The sequence below is a fragment of the Aulonocara sp. 'chitande type north' Nkhata Bay genome, linkage group LG11 (genome assembly GCF_057382095.1).
Source record: "Aulonocara sp. 'chitande type north' Nkhata Bay isolate Kocher_YH1m ecotype deep benthic linkage group LG11, A_spYH_male_GT1.1, whole genome shotgun sequence".
Taxonomy (NCBI): Eukaryota; Metazoa; Chordata; class Actinopteri; order Cichliformes; family Cichlidae; genus Aulonocara; species Aulonocara sp. 'chitande type north' Nkhata Bay.
Window position 1 is genome coordinate 21474568 of NC_141354.1, and position 9675 is coordinate 21484242.

Consider the following 9675-nt stretch of genomic DNA (forward strand, 5'->3'; position numbering starts at 1 on the left):
TTTCCTAAATTAATTTTTTCAAAAATCACTGCCAAGCTTATAGCCATCTACAATCTTTTTTAAGAGGCTAAGGGAAGAGCTTTCCATATCATGACATGATCACGCTCTACACATTTTAACAACAAAAAGAACACCATATCAGTGTGAGATTTAAATTAAACAGGTCCCACCTGTCACTACTTAAGGATATTCTAATCAGCAGAACATAATCTGGGGCACTGATTATACCTTTATGTGTTTGAAGGTGTGATAAAGGTAGAGGTGTACTTCTTCCATGTGACTCATCCATTTTTTTCAGGTACTGTCACTTTCCACCACAGTTCAAAGACATGTTTGGTTAACCAGTAACGTAGTCCCCCTGAAAGCCTACTGGTTAACAGGATAAGTGGTTAAGAGGATGGATGGATGGCCTTTATTAAACCAAACACATATTTATGCACAAATTTATTATTAAAGTAACCAAGAAGCAAAATTCACTCAAATTCAGTTTTATTTATATAACACCACTCAAAGCGCTTTATATTGCGAGGTGAAGAACCTGCAACCTTAGAGGGAAAAACTCAACAATCAGACAGCCTGCTATAAGCTAGCACTTGGTGACAGCGGGACGGAAAAACTCCACTTTAACAGATACGTCTAGCAGAACCAGCCTCAGGGAGGGGCAACCATCTGCCATGACTGATTGGGGGTGAGTGGAACAGAAAAGAAGTCACGAAGAAGACGTCATGTAAAGAAACGGATGATAAAAGTGTAAAATAGTAATAACATAAAAGCCTGATGAGTACATATGAGATTGTCTAACAAGAGACAACTTGAAACCTCTGGATTGTTTATTTTAGGTAGTGAACACAGGTTGAATCAGTGCATTCAGTCCAGTGGAGGTCCCAGCCCACTATGAGTTCAACTTGTGTGATTAGGAGAGTAAATTTATCCTCTGGGATTCCTGTTAGGTTCAGTTTTGTTTTTGTTTTTCTTCCTCTGGCTGAATGAAGTGTTCTTGGTGTTCATCCAGAAAGCTGATTGTGTGTGCAAAATAACACTGTGGACACATAATCACTTTCACGGTACACCCATCACGCTAAAATCCTTTAACCTCCAGCAATGTTTTTGCCGTGCAGTACAGTGAGTCACACTGAAGGAAAAGGAACCAGAGAGCCAGAGGTGAAGAGGAGGACAAGTTTTATCGGGTGTGGGAGGAAAAAAACGCAACAGAACATCAACATGAAAGTTTAGGTGTGCCTCTGGGACTGTTAGCCAAAGAGTTTCTGCTTTCTATGCCCTGAATATTTCAAAAATATCAAAGAAAAGTCATTCAATTTTCTACAAAAGTCCTCTGTATTGCTAAATCCTAAATTTAAACAGGGATATTAGCTATTAGAGCTTCCAGCTCCCTAAAGCCATATCCAGAGGTAGAAAAGATAATGATGACATATTATGAAAATGGAAAGAAAACCGGAGTTACGAGTGTAGAATACAAATCACACTGCTGAAGTCAGACAGTGTGCACCTGCTTTCTTAATATGCCATGCTGCATGAAACCGAAATGCAGGCTTCACAAGAGTCTGCGAAATGCAAATGTACCCAATGTATGAAGTCTACATAAATAGACTGGACTGGCCCGTGTGCAGAGAATGCATCTGAGGAGCACTGAGTGTATATAAGTGCACAAAACGGAGGAATAACATTTCGCAAATAGCTCTCTCATTCAGATTTGTGCTAAAATCCCGTCTGTCACTAACTCATTAGCACTACTTCCATTGTACTGTTAGCCTACCCTGTGCTACCTTGCATTCGTGTCCCTCCCGCTAGACTACAGAGAAGATGGAGGTGCAGGAGAGGCACATTCATCATCAAGTAGAGAACCTGAATGTTACAAAGCTGAAGCTGGATGTACAAAAAGTGAATGTGTTACAAGACATCCTCAAGGTTGCATAGATCCAAAGGTAATGGAAAGGTTTAAAAAGGAAGGAAAAAGAAAAGTTACCCTGGGAGATAAATCTTTATGTATCATACAGTTTAATGTTGTCTAAAAAGTGAATCATAAATTTATCAATTTACTGCCTCTATAGCCATAATCCTCCAAACAACTGGACCCACTTACTTCAGTGATTAAATCTGCTCCTGTATTTGTCCATCACACAAGGTCATCTGATAAATGTGGCTGAAAATGGGTCAATGGGTGTTTCTTTTTTTTTTTTGTTACTGAAGGTATAAATTAGTAATCCATTTTCAGATTTCCTCTTAGTGATGATGAAACTTTTCAGTAAGAGGGAAGAGGTTTGTGGTTGAGAGACAAAAATAGGCACATCTAAAAGGACGCTACAGAAACAGACTTTATGGAATTTGTTGAGGAAACAAAAAATATCACCAATGGAAAACTGTAAAATAACTATAATAAAATTGCTTCTGTTCTAACATTTTGGCTGCCGTCATGCTGGCTTTTGGTGGAGAAAGAATTGACAAAATTTTCAAGCTTCTTTATCGAGGCTGCGACACTGCATCAAACAGGCACACATATCTGCACATTAGTGATGAATAAAACACTAGAATTACACTCACCAAAACTTGAAAAGTGCAGTTTCTTCGATAGTTCGTTAATCATGTTTATAGATGGGACCAGCCAGTGAAGGGCCAATGCCTAGATTTATAATCTAGGCATGCTATGAGCTTCTTAACCTTTTAAACATCAGTTTGACATTTTAGGGAAAGAGGCTTATTTGATGTCTTGCTGAGTATTAGATAAGAAGACTGATAGCACTGTCATATCTGCAAAGTAAATATGAATCCAGAGAACAAGGGAAGCTGCGCAGAACTCATTGAAAAGCTTGCACTTTTTAAATATTTTTATAAAGATATGAGTTCTTTAGTCAGCTTAATAGGTCCTGGTAGGTGGGTCGGCAGACTTCATTAGGCTTTGCATGCGTCTTTCTGTCAATTTGCCCTTGAAAATGAAGTTAAATTCTACCATAACCTGATTACAGGACAGCGCATTAGATAAAAATGCATTTAAGGTTTTCAGCAGATTATTTTTCCACTGAAGAGAAAATGACATTGGGCCTTGACCGTCACTGCAAGTTAGTGTCAACCATTCTAATCAGGGAAGGTGAAAGGCAGATTCGCAGTGATAGCCTTACTTTTTGTAGGCAGAAATAATTAAAATTTACAAAAAGTAGCGGAAAAAATAACAACTCACACAGCTAAGTACAAAAATAAAAATTGCCTCATTTGAACTGAAAACCACCAGCTGCTGGTTGTAAACAAACAGAAGAGTGGTATAGATCTGTCTTCCAGCTCAGAGCGAATAAATGCATTTTCCCAATTATCATTTTGGCTCCAATTTAAAAAGAGATGTCCAGTGAATCAAAGTGCATAAAAATTGATCTACATTACTTATTCCCTTTCCAAAATCTATTAAGAAAGGTTTCTGGGCAGACAGTCAATTTGCATACTCAAAGATAGTAAAGCAGTATTATTAAATCAATATTTGCTGCTGACAGCGCAGATGCCAAATCTCATGCTGGGATGGCCTTCTGCAGTTTGTTGATTCTCTTTCACAGGCTGACTTCTGATAATTCCCTGCGCTACCAGGTCGTTTGTCATTTGTGAGGCAGTAGATATTGGTGTGTGGTCTGGGAGTCAAATGGTTTTTCCCTGCACATCGTACACACTCCTAACAGAAGCACTGAGGGAGGTTAGAGGTAAAATGAACACTCAAAATACAGCGCTGAAAAATAGATGTCAACATGATGTGATATTTTAAAAAAAGAAAGAGGAAGAACTTTACAAATCATGGTAAATATGGGTCTTAGCCACATGTCTGCACATCCTTGTGTATTCTTTTTTGTTTCTGGTTCAGCCCTCGCCCCGGTTTCCTTCAAGTGTCTGACCTCGAACAAATACAGACACCACCTTCACATCCTTTTTGTACACTCTGCATGAGCCCTGGCAGTGAACACGTCTCTCCATCTGTTTCTCAGCCAACCAGAATTTTCCTTGGTGAACTGTTCCCACTTCTGGTGAGAGGTGGAACTGCAGGGTAGATTCTATTCAAGCTGGTGATGAATGCAAAACAAGAAGATGGACAGACATGATTAGTAAAGTCCCATCTGCAATTGAGACTGGATCCTCGAGGTATTGGATTGTATTTCCTCATACAGTCGCTGCCCTGAAGAAGACCAACAATGTGTGTTTTAAATGAACAAAAAGGAATATTAGTGACACTCATTCCTCAGACAAAAACATTTGTGTTACATTTAAGTGTTAGGCCACAATTCATTTCACTGTTTTTAGACAAAACATCACACTGGAGAGGTTTTGTATACACTGCCCATTTTTTCTTTTCTGTGTCCTTTGTGGCACACCATGTTCTACATCATTTTTTACCAAGCAAGCACATCAGCAGGCTTGCTTCTTTTAAAAAGAAAACAATACACTTCTAACAAAACCTTGTTTTTCTTTCTTTTTTAGCTGCTGGGTCAAGGTGTTACGAACAGCATCTAATCACTGATAGGTGATTAAGGAAACCTGGTGTGAAGACAGAAAGACGCAAACTAGAAAAACAAGAATATCAGACGAGCGAAATGCCAGCAAAGGGCAACAAAAAAAAAAAAAAGATTTATTCCAAAGTTTTTAGTCAAAACAATCGTTAATGATAAGAAAGATGAAAGCGATATATTGTAAAAGAAGAGTGTAAATCTCATTCAGTTATTCAGTGAGCATCAGTGCAGCTCCAGGGTGGTTCAGTCAGACTGTTTCTGCATTTAATTTCCCTGTAAACTAATTTATATCAAGGGCTTTATCAAAACTGACATCTGATTTCAGTTGGTATTTCTTTTCATTAGAATCTGTTATGGAGCTTATTTGATAGTTCTCACTTTCTAATCAAGTGCTAAATTGCTGGCGCATCAGGAGTTGGCTCTGCACAGTCAAAAATGTAAGAATTATAACCTGTAAGAGTCTAAAATACTGTTTTTTTTTGTCATCCAAAATATCTTTTTGGGTGACAGTGCCTCAGTTATCCTATTTTTAGGTTAAAATGGACAAACTCTATCAAAGAACCTGCAAAAGTAAGCTTGTCAGGAGCTGTTTCTAGTGCAAAATCAATCAGTATTTCACTTGATAAAGAGCACGACTGCCGTTTAGTGAAACTGCTAAATCTAGATTGCTAAATCTGCAGTTTCTGGATTGTTGGAAGAAAAAGTGACTGCACTACAAGATGTCTAACACACGTACAAAATTCATACACTGTTATCAGGCTTACAGTATGTTGTTCTCAGAGATAGCTGTAAAATTCCACTACCTGCCCATCATTTATGAGAAATTACAAAGTCAGCAAGAGGCTGGTGAAAAATCGTGGAGCATAAGGAGTTCAGTGCTACACTAACTCAGTCAGAGGAGAAATTCCATCCCCTCCACAAACCTCCACAAATCAGTTTATCCCGGACTGTAACTTATTCAACATCCTCCGAGATGTTTCCATTATCTCGTGGATGTCAGGTGTGTCATTCTGATCCTCTCTTCTTCTTCTCCTTTTTATTTTTTTTACCATATTTTTTGCTGGACTTGCAAAAGTTCAGGTCTGTGAAGCATTCTGTGGATCGAAGTTACAATCCACTGTCACATAAATTTAAATTAAGGAAGCTAAGGTAGCCAGATCCATAACTCAAATGGTGATGCATTGTAATTATTGGCAAACATGTTCACAATATCCTTTATCTGCTTTTTTTTGTCAATTTTTGGCTTGTTCTGCTGCTTCCATGTGGTCAGAAAACAAACTGTTGTGACCATTTTTTGACACTCAGGTTAAGTTTAACCCTAAATCTAATTTGGCAGATGCCTGATACGGAACACAGGGATCACCGATTGACTAAAAAAAAATACAGAAGGATTTTCTGGTTGGCATTTAGTGTCAATTAAGCCTTTAACAGTTGGTTTTGTCACAGTCCTGCTGTAACATCATGAGAGATGAATGTGTTTTCTCTCAGGCGGAGAGAAAGTGTGACAGCTGCATTTAGGCCCGCAGAGGGGCGTCTGTTTGACTAAACGGCGGCTCTGCCTTATTTAAATGATATACGGAAATTAACACCATCATTTTGTCGATTTGATATAGTTGGGCGCACAGGAACTGACAGTTAGGATGTGAGCATAATAAGTGTTTAGTCCCACCCTGCAGAGCGCCTGATTTCTTGCAGAGAATCCATCTCACCATGTTTTTAATGATGTTGCGGCTCAGAGATGATCATTTTCTGTTTTACTGTTGTTCTGTCATCAGGCTGCTGTAGCTTAATGCTTCCCCAGTTTCTTCCAACAATTTTTTTTTTATAGTTTTAAATGTGAAGAAACAAAAAATATGATAATAAATTTGTTATGTAGTTTAGGATGGGTATAAATGACAACTTCTCAAATACCAATCAAACAAATAAATGAAATTCTTGCTGTCATAAAAGAAAATGTGCAGTAAAAAAAAAAATCATAGTTAATGTTACAAGAGCTCAGTGTTGCTCTAAATTAATGCAGACTGTGCATTTTTGACACCAGAACAAAGTAAAATGGAAAAAAAAAGTAAAAACTTGATTGGGATTTTTTTTTTCCCCCACCAAAAGTATTAAACCAACAAGCTCATCATTTACAGCTAACAGGGAAAATCTCAGTAAATGCAAAAAGGGTTGCATGTGCAGATTACTGAAGTTCCAAGGCTGGTGCAATAAATGCATGCATAAATAAATCAAATAAAACAAAATAAACCGTCTGCATGAAGGAATGCATTTCAGTGAGTTTGCAGGGTGCTGCTTTAATTCCCACACAGGTGTTTTCAGTCACTGTGGTTAATTATACCTCTGCTCAGGCAGGGCTGCCCTGTTGGGAATTACGTGAGATCAAACGTCATGTACCAACATTAACTATAAAGACATAAATTTGTGTCAGGGGAAGCACACAATCAGATTTTTAGCTTGTTCCCGTCAACAGATATCAGAGAGAGTAAGTGATAGCAGCTCCGTTACCATAGCTGCGCAGAGGCATCAGGAAGGCTTGTCAATAATCCTTCCTGTTTACAGTGTTTTTCAGGCACTCACTTTTATCCTCATGAAATTCTCAGCCTGTTAGTGGGAACAGCATTTCAGAGCAAAGTTTATAAGTTTTGCTGTGCAGTGAAAGTGAAATTATCTTTATATACCCAGTAGGAATGCTGGTGCTTTTGCAGAGATGTAGCGATTTTACTTATTTTCATTTTGTGTTGGAATTCCTGTCATTGTTTACCAGTGTGTAGTTTTTCATTCCAGGGCAGATTGTTCATTTGGTATTAAATACAAAACCCTGACTGCTGCCCTTCTGCTAAAATACTGAAAATTTATGAGAAAAGGCAAAGAATTTGGCTTTTGTCGACACATTTAAAAAATTAACATATTTGGGGGGAAAGTTTTTTTTAAAATTCAATAAAAAGTTATTTTGGTCTGGAGACTGTGGCACTGACAGAGAAGAAAAACAAACTGGAGTGGCAGAGTTGGGGGTGCTATGAATTTCAATCATAGTGACCAGAATAGAAAAGATTAGAAATGAATAAAACAGCTCAGTAGACAAAGTTGGACAGGCAAGGTTGAGATGGTCTGAACATGTGCAGAGGAGGGATAGAGACTGTATCAGACAAAGGATTTTGAAGATGGTGCTGCAGATCAGGAGGAAACGAGGAAGACTATAGAGAAGATTCATGGATGTAGTGAAGGACTGGTGTGACAGGAGGAGGCTGTAAGGGACACGGGGAGATGGAGGCAGATGATCTGCTGTAGCGACCACTAAACCTCTACTCCCTCTTCACCCACGACTGCAGACCTGCTGATGGTTCCAACACCATCATTAAGTTTGCAGATGACACCACGGTGATTGGCCTCATCAGTGACAACGATGAGGCCGCCTACAGGGAGGAGGTGGATCGTCTGGCTGAGTGGTGCGACACAAACAACCTGCTGCTTAACACCGAGAAGACCAAGGAGCTCATCGTGGACTACAGGAGGAATGCTGACCCACATCCACCCATCCACATTAAGGGGACGGCTGTGGAGCGTGTGAGCAGCTTCAAGTTCCTGGGAGTCCACATCTCCGAGGATCTCACCTGGACGACCAACTGCTCCAAGCTGGTCAAGAAGGCTCACCAGCGCCTCTTCTTCTTGAGGACTCTGAGGAAGAACCACCTGTCCTCAGACATCCTGGTGAACTTCTATCGCTGCACCATCGAGAGCATCCTGACCAACTGTATAACAGTCTGGTACGGGAACTGCTCTGCCTCGGACCGGAAGGCGTTGCAGAGGGTCATGAAAACTGCCCAGCGCATCGCCGGAGCACCACTTCCTGCCATAAAAGACATCTACAGGAAGCGGTGTCTGAAAAGGGCTGGGAAAATCATCAAAGACCCCAGTCACCCATCACATGGACTCTTCACCCTCCTGCCCTCTGGGAGGCGCCACAGGAGCCTCCGGACTAAGACCACCAGGTACCGGAACAGCTTCTTCCCCACAGCTGTCAGACTCCTGAACTCTGCCTCCTGACATCTGACCCACGTTAAACTCATGGACTGAACATACACACACCCACAATGGACAACTGTACCCTCAAACACAATAATAACATGGACTGAACCACCACTCACAACCACTAGCACTTTATATAGCCTCTGTAGGAATTATATCTCACTTATCTTAACTGCACTACTGTATAGCTCTGTGTAAATAATCATTCTGTACATTCGATAATCTTTAATCCTACAACTGTTTACAACTTGCATAGTTCCCATTTCTGTATAGCTGTATATCCCAGATTCTGTAAAGTTATTTCATATTCTGTATAGTTTTTCATATTTATATCCTGTTCATATCCTGTACATAGCTTGTACTCACTACAGCCTGTACATACTTATAGTTATAGAATATTCACAACATACTTCATACCGTGTACATTATAACATACCATAATAGACCCATTTCTGTAATATACTCACATATCTATATTATTGCTAATATATATTGTAATATATCTATATCACTAAAGCACTTCTGGATGGATGCAAACTGCATTTCGTTGCCCTGTACCTGTGCATGTGCAATGACAATAAAGTTGAATTCTATTCTATTCTATTCTAAAGGGAGCAGTGGGGAAAAGGGTGGTGGTGTGGTGTGTTCGTATTGTTACATATTCTACTTTGGTCAAACTAGAAGCAAAGATCTATGAATTTTTCAGTCACTCCATCTTATTCCCTCAGATGGTCATGAAAATTTTGTAACCCATATGCTGAGGGGAGGAAAAATGCTGATTCCCCCCCCCCCCCCCTCAGAGTTTCACATTTTTGAATGGCAAAAAGATTTGCACTCTCATATTGGCCTCAAAGCTCTCCCAGAGGGAGAGGTGTGGTACAGCTGCTGCAGAGCAGGTTCAACCAGTGAAATAAAAAATGAGCTGGTCCCAAGCAAACTTGGCTGAGGGAGGGAGATTATATTCATCCTTCTCTATAAAATATAAAACAATATATAATGTGTAGGCTGTGAGGGACCTACACATTTCGACAGCAGCCCGGTGTTTTCTAAAGCACATGGTGGCAATATGTGATTTTTATTACCCACAGCATTTTCTGCAATTCCACTTATTACACATTTTAAAAAAAAGGTTTCCCCAGTGAGACGACCAAGA